Consider the following 16,533-nt stretch of genomic DNA (forward strand, 5'->3'; position numbering starts at 1 on the left):
GAATCAAAAGTGAGAGTGATGTTTTTGGAATTGACATTAAGGTCAAGTTTAAAAGATTCCAGTTCAGTCTCCGTTCCCCTCCATATGAAGATCACGTCACCTATGTAGGACGACGCCAGTGGGGCACGGGAAGAAAGGAAGAGCTGTCCGGAAGACATGTAGGTGTTCGAGACCGCATGTTTGCAAGCCTCATAGGCCAATCATTGGTGCCTGGTACTTTTCAACGCCGAGTCTAAAAAACCACATTAAGGGATATCAAGGGAGTAAAACAAATTTATGCAACAACTGAACCACCGGTGCAGACAAAGCTAACAGGTGATTAACAGCACGCATCTCCGTCATGTTATCAGTAAAAAAAACCACCATTTTCCTATTCCGCAGCTCCCCTCCTCATAAAAACAATGCCACCAACAATGGAAACAATTCCAAAAAAGACATGTTTCGAATCAGTGGTCTCATTGCCCAAGCCTCTGGCCATGGATCTGCATACCATCATAGTAAGCCCCAAAACTACGCATCCCAGACGCATCCATAAAAAGCTCAAGTTCACTGACGACACCAAGGGTTGCCTAAAAATTACTGTACCATTAAACTCCCTCAAAAAGTACCCCCACCTCCCCAAATCCTCCTTTGTGGCAACTGAAACCCTGATAAAGTGGTGTGCAGCCTTCACCCCATGCTGCTGCCCTTGCCAAACTTCTATAAAAAATCCTCCCCACAGGTATGAACCTACACACAAAATTCAACCATCCCACTAATGACTGAAGCTGCCCCAATGTGACCTTCCTTGCTTCTTGAACCTCAGCCACTGCTTTTCTCAACACCCTAAACTTCTCCTGTAGGAGCTCACATTTCCCTTTTTTCATTGTCAGTTTTGAGGTCCAAGAAACTAAGACACATGGTTGGACCTCAGTCTTATCTGTCGTTAATGGAACCCCAAAGACTGTGTCACCCACTCCAATGTCCTCAACAAATAGCAACTGTGATGGGATGACCTATACCCTAATTGAGTTCACCCCCCAAAATCGTGCTTCCTTCTGCAGGTTGTGAACCACCATGAGTCCAGTATAACCCCCAAAAAAGCTATGTGGCAGGACAACAGACGTCCGTAGCAACTCAGTTCCAAATGTCGGTGGCATCGTTGCGGTTCCTGGCTGCCACACAGTCCAGGGATTTGTGCCTCTGTTTGAAAAAACACTTTCAGAATAACCAAATTACACCAAATCAATCCATTCAAGAGTCAAAATATGCAAATACTTGTCAGGGGTCTGTCCAGTATGCAGGAGTAAAACCGGGGTGAGATATTTAGCAGAGCAGTTCCAAATGCGTAGTCGAGAGTCCAAGCCAGGGTCAATACACGGAGGGTCACAGAGAAGTGTGGTCCAAAGGTTAGCCAAGTCAGTACACAAATAATCTGGAGCTGTTTAGGTTCCAAGGGCAAAGAGTAGGAGAACGGTAGAGGCAGAGGATAGCAGGGTCTGGTACACGATAATAACACAGGAGCAATACAGGATACAACAAGTAGGCACAATAACTGAGCACTGATTCCTCAGAGGAATCATAACCCTTCCAGCATATCAGGTACTGCAAGTTGTTATGGTGATCATGGGAGTCTAGCACCTCTTCTACTTCATATTTGGGGGCGTCATCCACAAAAACAGGAGGAGGAGGCTGTCCATGGTTTAACCAGTGACACATGAAATACCGTATGAATGGACATGGAGGCTGGTAACTGTAGTTCTACTGCCAAGGTGGAGATGAGGCGCTGGATGGTGAAAGGTCCGATTTACTTGGGACCCAACTTCGTCGTTGGACAGGTCAGCTTCAGGTGTTTCGTAGAGAGCCAGACCTTGTCACTAGGCTGATAGGCAGGGGCTGTCCTCCTATGACGAATGCCTTGTAGCGGAGTTGTGCATGAAGTAGAGTAGTACGGAGAAGTAGGAAGGTTCTGGAGAGTTGAGTGACATGGTCAGCAACAGAAGGGACGGTACCGCGGATGGGTGCACCGGGCAACATAGTGGGATGGAAACCGTAGTTGGCAAGGAATGGCGACATCTTGATGGAGCGGTGTAGGTGTTGTTATAGGCAAACTCCGCGAGGGGCAAGTAGGTACTCCAGTCATCCTGTAAGTAAGTGGTATAACACCTGAGATACTGTTCCAGTGTTTGGTTTGTGCGCTCTGTTTGGCCGTTGCTTTGGGGATGGTATGCGGATGACAGGTAACGGAGGACGTGAAGTTGTTCACAAAATGCTCTCCAGAACCGCAAGGGGAACTGGGACCCTCAATCAGACACGATGGTATCGGGTAGGCCATGTAGATGGAAAATGTCACGGATGAACAAGGTGACGGTCTCCGTGGCAGATGGAAGATGACTGTACGGAATGAAGTGCGCCATCTTGGTAAACCTGTCCACTACTACCAACAAGGTAGTGTAATAATTAGACAGAGGGAGATCTGTGACGAAGGGGTTGTAACAGGCCTGCCAGTCGCTGAGGCACTTCTTTAGCACAGGCACACGTGGTACATGAAGAAATATACTGTCTCATGTCGTCCTTCATAGTAGACTACCAAAAGGACCACCGTATTAAGTCCAGCATCTGATGGAGACCCCCATGGCCCGCGACAGTTGTGTCGTGATGAGCATGTAATATCTGGAGATGGACCTTGGAAGGAGCTTATACACGATCTTGATGAAAATACAGTCCGTGGTGTTTCTGTAGACCAGCAGTTTCTGAGGCGTGTGGAATGTTTTCGTACTGAGTCCCAAAGGGAGTGAGTCGATGCAAGGAAATGCGTAGGGGCTAAAACGGTATCCTGTTCCGTGGGGGTTGTGTTCGCCCCATTGAACAAAGGTGACAAGGAGTCTGCTTTGGTGTTACGGGATCTGGGGTGATACGTGCAGTGGTGGAATTCAATTTTTTTAGTAAGCACTTCCGAGATTTCATACTAAAAAATAAAACCCTCACACACACACACAGACTCAGGCAGTCTCTCTCACACACACACAGACTCAGGCAGTCTCTCTCACACAGAGACTCAGGCAGTCTCTCACACATGCACACAGACTCATGCAGTCTCTCTCTGTCACACACACACACACACAGACTCAGGCAGTCTCTCTCACACACACAGACTCAGGAAGTCTCTCACACACACACAGAGACTCAGGCAGTCTCTCGTACACTCACACAGGCAGTCTCTCACACATGCACACAGACTCAGGCAGCCTCTCTCTCTCTCTCACACACCCACACAGAGACTCAGGCAGTCTCTCACACATGCACACAGAGACTCAGGCAGTCTCTGACACACGCACACAGAGACTCAGGCAGTCTCTGACACACGCACACAGAGACTCAGGGAGTCTCTCTCGCACACAGAGACTCAGGCAGTCTCTCTCTCACGTACATACAGACTCAGGCAGTCTCACACATGCACACAGACTCAGACAGTCTCTCTCTCTCTCTCTTTCTTTCTCTCTCACATGCACACAGAGACTCAGGCAGCCTCTCTCTCTCACACATGCACACAGAGACTCAGGCAGTCTCTCTCTCTCACACACACAGAGACTCAGGCAGTCTCTCTCTCACACACACACACAGAGACTCAGGGAGTCTCTCTCGCACACAGAGACTCAGGCAGTCTCTCACACATGCACACAGACTCAGGCAGTCTCTCTCACACACACACACACAGACTCAGGCAGTCTCTCTCACACACACACACAGAGACTCAGGCACTCTCTCTCTCGCTCACACACGCACACAGAGACTCGGGCAATCTCTCACACACGCACACAGACTCAGGCAGTCTCTAACACATGCACACAGACTCAGGCAGTCTCTCTCACACACGCACACAGACTCAGGCAGTCTCTCTCTCTCACATGCACACAGAGACTCAGGCAGTCTCTCTCACACACGCACACAGAGACTCGGGCAGTCTCTCTCACACACACACACAGACTCAGGCAGTCTCTCTCACACACACACACACACAGACTCAGGCAGTCTCTCTCACACACACACACACACACACAGAGACTCAGGCAGTCTCTCTCACACACACACACAGACTCAGGCAGTCTCTCACACACACACAGACTCAGGCAGTCTCTCTCACACACACACAGACTCAGGCAGTCTCTCACACACACAGACTCAGGCAGTCTCTCTCACACACAGACTCAGGCAGTCTCTCTCACACACACACAGAGACTCAGGCAGTCTCTCGTACACTCACACTGGCAGTCTCTCACACATGCACACAGACTCAGGCAGTCTCTCTCTCTCTCACACACCGACACAGAGACTCAGGCAGTCTCTCACACATGCACACAGAGACTCAGGCAGTCTCTGACACACGCACACAGAGACTCAGGCAGTCTCTGACACACGCACACAGAGACTCAGGCAGTCTCTGACACACGCACACATAGACTCAGGCAGTCTCTCTCGCACACAGAGACTCAGGCAGTCTCTCTCTCACGTACATACAGACTCAGGCAGTCTCACACATGCACACAGACTCAGACAGTCTCTCTCTCTCTCTCTCTCTCTCTCTCTTTCTCTCTCACATGCACACAGAGACTCAGGCAGCCTCTCTCTCTCACACATGCACACAGAGACTCAGGCAGTCTCTCTCTCTCACACACACAGAGACTCAGGCAGTCTCTCTCTCTCACACACACACAGAGACTCAGGGAGTCTCTCTCGCACACAGAGACTCAGGCAGTCTCTCAAACATGCACACAGACTCAGGCAGTCTCTCTCACACACGCACACAGAGACTCAGGCAGTCTCTCTCTCGCTCACACACGCACACAGAGACTCGGGCAATCTCTCACACACGCACACAGACTCAGGAAGTCTCTAACACATGCACACAGAGACTCGGGCAGTCTCTCTCACACACACACACAGACTCAGGCAGTCTCTCTCACACACACACACACACACACAGACTCAGGCAGTCTCTCTCACACACACAGACTCAGGCAGTCTCTCACACACACAGACTCAGGCAGTCTCTCTCACACACACAGACTCAGGCAGTATCTCTCACACACACAGACTCAGGCAGTGTTTGTGTATATGTGTGTGTATGGTCAGGTGTCTGTAAGGGTAGTGTGTGTGTGTGTATGTGTGTTTATGGGCAGGTGTGTGTAAAGGCAGTGTCAATAAAATAAACTCTGTAAAAAAATAGCTGATGGAGCTCAATATTAAATTTTTGCCTTGGACGCAAAAGGAATCAACTACAGCTCTGCTTACAACAACCAGGCAGCCCGAGAGCCTGTCACTCTGTCTCTGCACTTATTTGTAAAAAGATTTCAATAGTTTTGCTCTCTTTCTTATGTCTGAAGCAATACCTCAGGAAGAGAGGAAAACTTTTGAAAGCTTGTCTTTTAAGTATTATGTTAATTCAATAAAAAAGCTATAATTGCGTACTGCAATACTCTGGTATTTTGGCATTTTATATATATATATGCATTTAATTTTTTTCAGTGGCATGATTTAGTGGTGGAACTTAGTGCCCACTCCTATATATTGTCCCTAGAGTCACCACTCCTCCTGAGAACTCTGTAATGCATTCAACTAGACGTGCCCCCTAGGCTGCCAGTCCTCCCCTGCTTGTGGGGGTATACTAAATAGGAGAGAAGAAAATGACAGCTAAACACAAGCACCCCAAAAATGTTATAACAGCCTTGGTTACAAAGGGTACAACAAATAAAGAAACAGCCTGGTCCTTAAGGGATTAAACAATGTCCCTTAACCCCATTATCCTAAACCCACCTCCTCACCAAGTCAAACCTCCCTACTCCATGGGCTAAATAACAGCTATTCACAGGCAGTTTGTGAGCTATTAGTAGATTGCCTAATTACCTGATGGGGACCTGCTTCTGAACTGATATTGATAAATCTGTAGAGGGAAGTCTAGAGAGATCTCCTTTTTTGAAAATAGATTCCCAAAGGCTTAGCAGATGTCATTTTTATAACCAGGCCTTTTTGACACAATTAGCAATGGCTCATAGCAGAGACGAGTGTTAGTTTCTCTACAGTATATTCTGTAAGTATCAGAAGTACAATTCTATCCTATTATTTATTTTCCCTATGTATAGTGGCAGTATGAATGGGTTTGTTCTTTCCCCCCGGACAAGAGCCCTGAAAAGATAGAAAGAGTTAAAAAACCCTCCCCCTCAAAACCTAACTTAGCTAACTCTCTTTTCGTTTGGTGTTTGTGGCAATGAATTCTTATAGGAAGGGAGCTAGATCTGCAAGTGTTGCTAATGTCTGATTAAGAAATCACAAGCAAATACAGCTGGAAAATAAAATCTAAAATTTTAAAAAGATGAAATTGCCAAAGATTGCATCCATTGAGATCAAAAGAATAGGGTGACGAGATATTCCTATCTTCAGGATACAGTCTCCAAAATGAGGCTTGTGCCCCTTGTTATTTGTCCTCAAAAATGTCCACTGAATCATTTTGACTAAAATGTATTTATAATTCAAAAGTATTTTTGTTTTTTGTAAATATCGTAACATATCTATCATGTTTAATATTGCTATACAAATTTCCATCAAATATTTTATTGAATGTAATAGTGATACAGAATTTGAGAAAAGACTACATATGCTTGTAGCACTACATGAAATCTAAGTTAGGTAATCACAAGGTATAGGTGAGGAAGTCAGAGCAAACAATGCACAGCAAAAATAGGATTAAGCATACTCTAATAAATCTAAAGCAAATACTCAAGGACAAAGTGCTAAACATGGATGTTTTCCTTGGTGTTCAATGCACTTAGGCAAGTAGATTTTTGAGATCTTGCTTACTATTTTACACAACAAGCAAATAGAATATTCAAGACTTTAAAGATCTCAGTAACACAGTTATGTCTATTCAAGATCCTGTCCGTGAATGGAAATTTCAAATAAAACCATCCCTATTGAGCTGATCCTGATGGGATTTCCAGGTGGACCCACAATTCACATAATTGTCTTTGTTACGATGCTGCTTGATTTACTTGTTACATTAGCTGGAAATATACTGATAATTGTTATTATATACACAAATAGTTGCCTCCACTCACCTATGTACTTTTTCTTAGTTTGTCTGTCTGCCTTGGAAATCTGTATAATACCTTGTATAACTCCAAAACTTTTGACCACATTTATTGTAAAGAAAGTAACCCTGTCTAGGGCTGAGTGTATTACACAATCATATGTTTACTTTTTTATATCTTCTTCAGACTTTTTCCTTTTGAGTGTCATGTCTGTTGATCGATATGTGGCCATATCTTACCCTCTGCGATATACCAGCATTATGAAAAATAGCCTCTGTGTAAGTTTGGTAGTGGGGTGTTTGTTTTTGTCCTTTTTCTGTCTCCTGTATCCCATTATGACTATCCCCAAACTCCCATTTTGTGCACACGTGTTGGATCATTTCTTTTGTGAGGGTGCAGCCGTTCTGAAATTAATCTGTGGTGATACCAGCTTGCTGAAACTTTCAGGAATTATATCATCAGTTTTCATATTAATTTTACCTTTAACAATAACAACCATATCATATATTTTCATTGTTTCTACCGTGATACGAATTCCATCTACAACTGGCCGTCAGAAGACATTTTCTACATGTATGTCTCACCTTACAATGGTATCTATAGTGTTTGGAAGTGCCATATTCATTGAAATAAGACCATCCAAGACATATTCAATAGAAACAGACAAAGTTGTACATTTGGTGAGCACATTTCTGTCTCCTTTATTAAACCCTTTTATTTACACATTGAGAAACCGGGAGGTTAAAAACTGCATAAGAGAAGCCATAAAAAGGAACAACATTTTATATCATAATTACAGGAGAAAACTATGAGGTCATAAAATGTGTTAGGAGGTGTAATGATGACACGTTTTAGTGTTTATTATCAGTAATATTAGACTCATAGTGAAAATTACCCCCCCCATGAAGGAAGCATTGTGACACTGCCATAGGAAATCAAGTAATGAAAATTTACAGCTGCAGATTCATCTTTTTAGCATAACAAGAAGAAGTAGATGATCATTTAAGTCCTTTTCTTAGGAATTGTATTACTATGAAACCAACTTTTACCATATTGGCTTCAGATATCAGTCTTAAGAAATTGTAACTTTCTTTTGTGACTGCATTTGTGGTGCTAGATGTATATTTATTTACTCTCCTGATTATCTATTCTCCTGGGGTTCCCCATCCCATTCCACTGGGACTACTTCTTCCCCCTGGTACAGAGTGCCACATTTCCCCTAAAGACTGTGGACACAAATTTGGGGTACCTGAATTCTGGAAAATTATGTGTGGTGTTACTCTCCATCAGGGACAGAGTGTTACTCTCCATCATGGACAGAGACCTCTATGGCCAGTATTTGCATCAAGATCTGAAATCCAGATGGTTTTGTCCAGAAGTCAGAGAACCGCCCATGTTTACCATCTTCCTCACAGACTTGAATAGCAACCCTACTGGGCTGAGGTGTGTCGGCTGCAAATACTGTGCAGTGTGCATATGAGGGCCTAATTGAGAACAAGGTGTGTTTTCCTGTGACTATTGTATGTCAATTACCCCCTTGTACTGCTTAAAAGTGTGTTTCCCATTAAACCTGATTTTATCCTTGTGACAGAACCCTCCATCACTGGGGCCCCTGGAGAGGCCTGAGAGCCAGCCTCCTCCCTATCGACTATGGGCCCAGGCCTTGTGGAGACTTCTGTGTGTGGATACAGGGGTTCCATTTCTGCTGATGTTCCCCATGTCTTAGCACTCAGAGTCTCAAAAATGTAACGTCAGCTGGACATCCTGTGGTAGGAAGAAGGCTGATTGTCTTAGCATTGTTAATTGTACAGGTGTGAAGTGTTTCCCCTGCTATTGTGTGAATTAGCCCTTGTCTTAAAACCCCCTGTAGGTATGACTAGGTGTCACTGCTGCATACCTAATTATCAATTACATAACAGGTAGCTGTTAATCCTGTGAGCTCCTGTTATCCCTGTGTCCTGGCCATTGTCTGTCTCAAGCCAATTATATGTCTATCGTCATTCCACGTCTACGTCCCCAATTAAAGTAATTATTTACGTCTCATGTCATTCTGTCCTTCCCCCGGATATTGTGTTGCAGGATTTGATCTAATTACTTCCTTCCTGACATGGTAATTAGATCATGTGATAATTGTCTTGCCCCTTTTCTTTCTTGTGTATATATAGCTCTGTCTTTGGTTTTAATAAAGGAGTCCTGTTTTCACCTCAACATGAGTGTTGCCTGAGGTTTGGGGTGGGCTGTAGCCACACTGTGTAGCTAAGCTTCGGATAGCCACAGTGCCAATGCAGGTTCGGTGCAGTGACGTCCCCCCTTCTAGCTACAATGCTGGTTCTGCCTGGAGCTGAAGGGGTTACTTGTTGGTGTCCCGGCAGGAGGAATCAACGTTTGGTGGGAGTACCCAGTCGAGGTACAGGTCGGTCCCGTCACAATCCTCAAACATCTAGTCAATGGAATGGTTAGGCAAGTCGGGTCAGTAAACCAGAAGTCAATATAAAGGTCAGGCAAGGCAGGTCAGGAAACCAGAAGTCAATAAAAAGATCAGGCAAGCCAGGTCAGGAAACCAGAAGTCAATAGAAAGGTCAGGCAAGCCAGGTCAGGAAACCAGAAGTCAAACAAAGTCAAGCAGGCAATATCAGCAACAGTAGTCAATTGTAGATGCACTACTGCAAGCCGTAGTATACACAGCCAACCGAGCACTGACTGAAAGCCTTTAAACATACAGTGCATCCAAACCTCGCCTCAGCAGCTGAGCAAGTGCCTGAGAACCTGTGCAACCGGCCCATCCCTCCAGCAGGATCACCAGGTAGGGGATGCAGGTGGCATTACTCCCCAGCAGCTGAGTACATTCCAGGTAAGAAGGGGCAGTCGGCACTTCTCTCCAGCGGCTGGTATGTTCATCGGGAGAGGCAGAGTATGGCCGGGTGAGCACTGCACTTGTAGGGGCAATTGGGCTAGGGGACCAGTTGGGACGGGATGGACTTCAGTGTCAACCCGTCTGGGGTCTCCTCCTGTGTTAGTCTCTTTGCGAAGGGGGAGAAATGTCACGGAAGCCTCCATGCCATGAGCTACTGGAGGGGACTGCGGGGAATTATTGTCCTGAAGGGAGAAGTTGCTCTTGGCGGAGAGGGACAACCTGAGGTCCCTGCAGGATGCCGATGCAGGCGGCATCACTCCACAGTGGCAGACAGCAAAGATGAATGAGAGTTTTGGAGTGTGCCATCCGACTAACTCAGGTCCAGGCCAGTTGCAGTTCTGGTACCAAGTTAGTCTACCTTTTGGGGGTGGAGAAATGTCACGGAAGCCTCCATGCCCTGGTCTCCCGTGACAAGACACCCTGTACCCCAACTAAATACTTACGCGAAGCTGCGCTTCCTTGTGCTGAGACACCATCAGTTAACCCCTTAATGCCGCTGCACTGGAGCTGCATTGTCGCTCTGGCTAGCCTTAGCTTAATGTATTCAGTGCCTGTACTGTCCTGAAAAGGACAATGAGTTATTACAGAAGCCCATCCCAAGCACTAGACAGCATCAATATTAAGGTGAAAACAGGACTGATTTTTTTTTTTTAACACTGGGGAGTGATGCCTCTAGCATCCCCTCCCTGGTGTCCCTGCTGCCATAGGAAGATGGGCCGGCTCCCAGGCACTCATTCAGCCACTGGGGAGTAATGCCCCCTGCAGCCCCTCCCTTGTGCTTCTGGTGCCACTAGGGACATATGCCAGCTGCATCATCTCCCAGGCCCTTGCTCAGCAGCTGAGTAGTGATGCCACCTGCATCCCCTCCCTGGTGCTCCTGCTGCCGATGAGGAGATGGACCAGCTGCACCATCTCCCAGGTACTCACCAACCCGCTGGGGAGTGATGCCTCTCCTTGGTGCTCCTGCTGTCGCTTGGGAGATGGGCCGGCTGCGCCATCTGCCAGGCAACCACTCAGCTGCTGGGGAGTGATGCCCCCTGCATCCCCTCCCTGCTCTGATGCCAGCTCTTTTACTGGGTTGGTACCAGTGGGGGTTGGTGCTAGTGGAGACCTTAGTCCCTTCCACTACCGCAGTCTCTGGGACAGGCTGTTGAGCGAGAACAAACAGCCCCTGTGCACGCATTCATACACTGTAATCTGTAGAGCCTCCCAATAGATCCAGCAGCTCTGCATATCTTGAATCCCGATGGTGGTTTGGAATGTCTTTCAGACTAGGAAGCCACCGCTGCCACCAGATGTGATGGGACGCCCTGTACCATGACTGAGCACTCCTGCTAAACTGGGCTTCCTCCTGCCGAGACACCAGAGATTAGCCCCTTTCAAGGGGATGTCGCTGCACCACCTGTGTTGGCGCTGTAGCTGGTTGTAGCGTAGCATAGTCAGTGCTGAGTTATTACAGTAGCCCATGCCAAGCATTAGACAGCACCAATGTTGAGATGAAAACAGGACTGAGTTTTATTGAAAACACACCAGTATTTAAACAGTAGTTAAACAATAACAGGGGTTATTTATATACAATAGTCACAGCAAACCACACATAGTTTTCCATCAGGCCCTCCTTTGCACACACGGCTCAGTGTTTGCCCACCTCAGCCCAGTAGGAGGTTGCTATTGTAGTGTCTGGGCAAGATGGTAAACACGGGAGGTTCCCTGATTTCTGGCTGAAACCTACTTAATATCAGATCCTGGTGCAAATACTGGCCATGGAGGTCATGTAAATCCTGACACGATGGAGATTAAAACACAACACATAAACCTCCTCCGAAAATGCAGGTGCCCCAAATCTGCAACTGAGCTTCACAGTCTTTAGAGGCTATGGTTATTGGGGAATTGTGGCACTCTATACCAGGAAGCAGACTTTAGCAGATATAACCATCCAGGGTACCAAGATCTATTGCAATAACTAATGAATGTTACTTGGTATATGTATCGACATTAACAAATACAATGTGAAATTCATCAAATTGTAAATTTTTACTGCATTACCCCTTTGCCTCTAGGTATGGAGTACTCGAGAGGTGCACAGACAGTGGTGTACTCCTTTCTGAGGGGTAGCTACTGGGCCAATTTACTATGGCCCCTAGCAGGGGAGATGGAATTCTCCCTTGAAACCGCCCCAGTAATACTAATGGGGTCTGCGTAGCATATATTCAACTTAGCCCGGTATCGAGCATCAGGTTCACAGGGGCCTTGGCATGGATAAGGCCTAGGACAGCAACCCAACTGGGTACAGGACTGGGTCCTTGTCTCTCTAAATGGCTAATCCTACTTTGTTGCCGTTTGCAAACACCCACATTTACTTTCAAGCTCTCTCACTCTATCACACTCTCATTTCTGTTCACTCTCTCTCTCATGCTCTCTGAATTTCTTCCTTGGTTCTCTGCCGACCACTTCTGCTCCTGTGTCTTGCAGCTCCACTCTCCTCTCTTCTATCTTCTCTCTTATTTCTTCTTCCACATCTCCACAGAAATAGCTTCCAGGCGAACAACTTTCGGTGACGACTTCTCCCTTGATTGGGCATTAGAATACCTGCCATTTCGGCGGAACTTTACACGTTCTGTTAGGGCACACATTATCTTAGGAAACAATGGCAGAATGTGTGTTGAGTAATTTTGAGGGGACAGCAAATTTACTGTTACCCAGGCTGCACACTCACTACTTGTCACGTTCTACCCAGGCTGCGGAGCTGCATATCTTGCTACAGTTTCTCTGTTTTGCTTCAATCCATGACCCTTGCACTGCCCATACCCAGGAGGTTCCCCATTTCTCAAACCCGAAATAAGAGACAGACACCAGCAGGATTGGATTTAGAAAAGGCCGAGACATTTATTTAACAAATGTCTCGACATAACTTTATTTAACATCTTATAAATTATTATAAAACACTTTAATAATAACTTCTGTATAAATACTATACAGTCTTCTGTACACCTGTGTACAAACAGCTGAGGGTTCCCAACCTAAACACCAAACAATGGCTTCACACTACCCCTTCCGCCGGATACCACAATCGCCCAAGCGACCGCGGGTCGGATAGGGGAGCTCCACCTTAACGCTTTGTTTAATCCTGTACAGGGAGGGCATTAACTCTAACCTCTAACCAAAACCATCAACTTGCCACTCCCATTATCATTCAAACTTCTCCAGGGAACTCCTCCGCCACAGCAAAGAAAACGGATCCTGCAAAAAGAAAGAGGGAAAGGGGGAAAGAAAAAACACACAAAGCCAACACAAAAACACAAAGCAAAAGACAAAAAGAGGGAGGGCGGGCGGGAAACTGCTCCTGTGGTGTTCAGTAATTGCCCCTTGCACGTGTGCTTAGAGGGGCTTTATAGCCCTGTCCCCTTCCCCCTACAGTCACGTTCCTTGTGACTTCCCCCACGTTCCCTGTGCATTCTCACCTCGTGCTAACCCTTGCTGAGTTAACCCTTTCCTGCCCTAATACCATGTGCACCGTCCTGTAGTGCTGGCAGGGTCATGTTCCCCTTACGCCTATGACTCCAGGGTTTCTTTCCTGGATTTCCTTATGCTCTGTTTTGATCTTGCATTCCTTGCTTCTAGTTCTGCTCTTTGCTTCAGCTCTGTTTCTTTTATAAGGTGTGCCCCACCTGTTATGTTTGCCTCAGTCTGCAGGCTAAAGGTATGCCTCATTGCTATCTGTTTAGATTTCTTGTTTGATTTGTTTAGTACCTCTGTAAGCAGGGTTTAGTGTTAGGACCCACCGAATATTGGAGTACTTAAGCATAGTGGTGGGCTAAGCATACTATGGCCGTAAGATGTGACGGAATCTACAATTGTTATCTTGTAGTCTTAGGCTAGTCCTGTTTGGTCCTGTGGTTTCTATGTATTCTTGTCATGTGTTGCCTGGTCAGTCTTGTCAGCTCTGTGCTTTCGTGTCTTGTATCCAGGGGTGTCCTGTCCTGTTCATGTCGGATCTTGAGTATTCCTTGTCTTGTTCCCACATGCCCTGTATTATATATATCTTGTCTGGTTATGTTTCTTGCTTGGTCTCCCTGTCTCTTGCTCATTATGTTTCCGCTGTATACTCTGCTTAGCTTCCCTACTTCCAGCCTGCAGCATCCTGCACATGATTCCAGTGCTATGTCTCATGCCTGCTCCCAGGGGAGGGCTGGCAGCCTAAGGCCTGGGGGGCAAGTCTAGTCAACTGGCCCATTGCACCATCAAAGCGGCTGCGAGCGACATTGAAAGCGGCCGTCGTGCGGCAGTCACTCCACCAGCGCCTAATGAAATTAAAGTGGCCGGCGTGCACGCACCGCATGCCTCAGCTCTTCATCTCACCCCTTTTAAGACGTGGGAAGAGTTGCTGAGGCATGGCCGTTGGGTCTGACTGCCGCATGATGCAGGGGGGTACCTAGAGTATTTGGCACCTGTGGCAGACCCTGTATGTGGCACCCCCCCCCCACACACACACACACTTTCAAACTGCATAGTTTCTATGGTTAGGCAAACATTGACAGGGGTACAGCATATTTGTTATCATTATATGCTTAGGGATTACGCGGTACCACCGTCAATGTGTACCAGACACTGACAACCCCTATCACTATATACTAAGCCAAACATTGATGTGGTGTAGGCTTACCACTTTAGTGACTGGCATAGTATATAGTAGGGATGCACCGAAATGAAAATTCTGGACTGAAACTAAAAATTCAGCATTCACTTGGCCAAAACTGAAAAAAAAAGCAAAAAAAAACAACTTTAAAATACTTTATTAAAAGTAACACCAAAATTAGACAAAAAACTCAACAATAATATTAACACATATATATATATATATATATACACACACACACATATATATAACAACAATCACAATCCTATCATGCCCAGGTTCTAGCATGTGCTGGCTGACTTAGCATGATAGGAGTGTGATTGCTGTTTGCAATTATATATATATATATATATATATATATATTAATACTGTCATTGAATTATTCTGTCCAATAAAAGTGTTAACACACCGAAGTTGGACCAAAAAATAATTTATAACAGCAATCACACTCCTATCATGCCTAGGCAGCCACAACATGCTGGAATCTGGGCATGAAAGGAATGTGATTACGGACTCCCTATGCCACGCTATCCCCCAACACTTACACATCCATGCTATCTGAAACCCTCATTCACAAACATTCAGCATAACACCCATCACTCTCACACACTTACATTCAGCATAACACCCATCACTCTCACACACTTACATTCAGCATAACACCCATCACTCTCACACACTTACATTCAGCATAACACCCATAACTCTCACATACTTACATTCAGCATAACACCCATCACTCTCACACACTTACATTTAGCATAACACCCATCACTCTCACACACTTACATTCAGCATAACACCCATCACTCTCACACACTTACATTCAGCATAACACCCATCACTCTGACACACGTACATTTAGCATAACACCCATCACTCTCACACACTTACATTTAGCATAACACCCATCACTCTCACACACTTACATTTAGCATAACACCCATCACTCTCACACACGTACATTTAGCATAACACCCATCACTCTCACACACTTACATTTAGCATAACACCCATCACTCTCACACACTTACATTTAGCATAACACCCATCACTCTCACACACGTACATTTAGCATAACACCCATCACTCTCACACACTTACATTCAGCATAACACCCATCACTCTCACACACTTACATTCAGCATAACACCCATCACTCTCACACACTTACATTCAGCATAACACCCATCACTCTCACACACTTCCTAATCCACTCTCTCCTACCTTTTCTTCTTTCACTCTCACTTTTCCTCTTCCTCCTCTTCTTCTTCTACTTCTACTTCTTCTTCTTCCTGTCCTGTGCACTGAGCGCGGAAGACGGTGGGCGTGGCTTCAGTGTTGTGCGCCCCCCCTCCCTCGCCAGGTACGCATGACGGCCGCATTCAATCCTGCTCGCGGCCGCTTAGTTTTTAACTTTGCGGCCGCAGCCGCATTGAATGCCTGTCTGTCGGTCGTCCGTCCGGCCCACCGGCCCGGATTTAGGGCGGCCTGGGGGGCAATTGCCCCCCTGCCCCCCGGCCCAGCCCGCCCCTGCCTGCTCCAGAGTGCCTGCAGGATATCTACAAGTTCTGCTCTGTTCTGTCATCATCCGCTGCTATGTCAGGGGGCTGGTATGTGGAGGCACAACCCTAGATGCCCACCGGGAGAGTGCTGTCGCCCTGCACCAGGCCCTGTCCAACTCCGCTACTGCACAGTAACTCCTGAACACAATCTTTGGGTGCTCTAGGTCATTACAGTCGTCTGTATAGACCCAGTCTGTGACACTACTTTACATTGTAGCAGAGTGTCATTTCTTCAGTGTTGTCACATGAAAAGATGTAATCAAATATTTACAAAAATGTGAGGGGTGTACATATGCACTCACTGTAAAACACACTAAAACATTCTCATTCCATCAAACCTCTCTCTATTAATTG

Source organism: Sceloporus occidentalis, unplaced genomic scaffold (assembly GCF_023333645.1).
Source record: "Sceloporus occidentalis isolate IW3139 unplaced genomic scaffold, rSceOcc1.0.p SCAF_24, whole genome shotgun sequence".
Taxonomy (NCBI): Eukaryota; Metazoa; Chordata; class Lepidosauria; order Squamata; family Phrynosomatidae; genus Sceloporus; species Sceloporus occidentalis.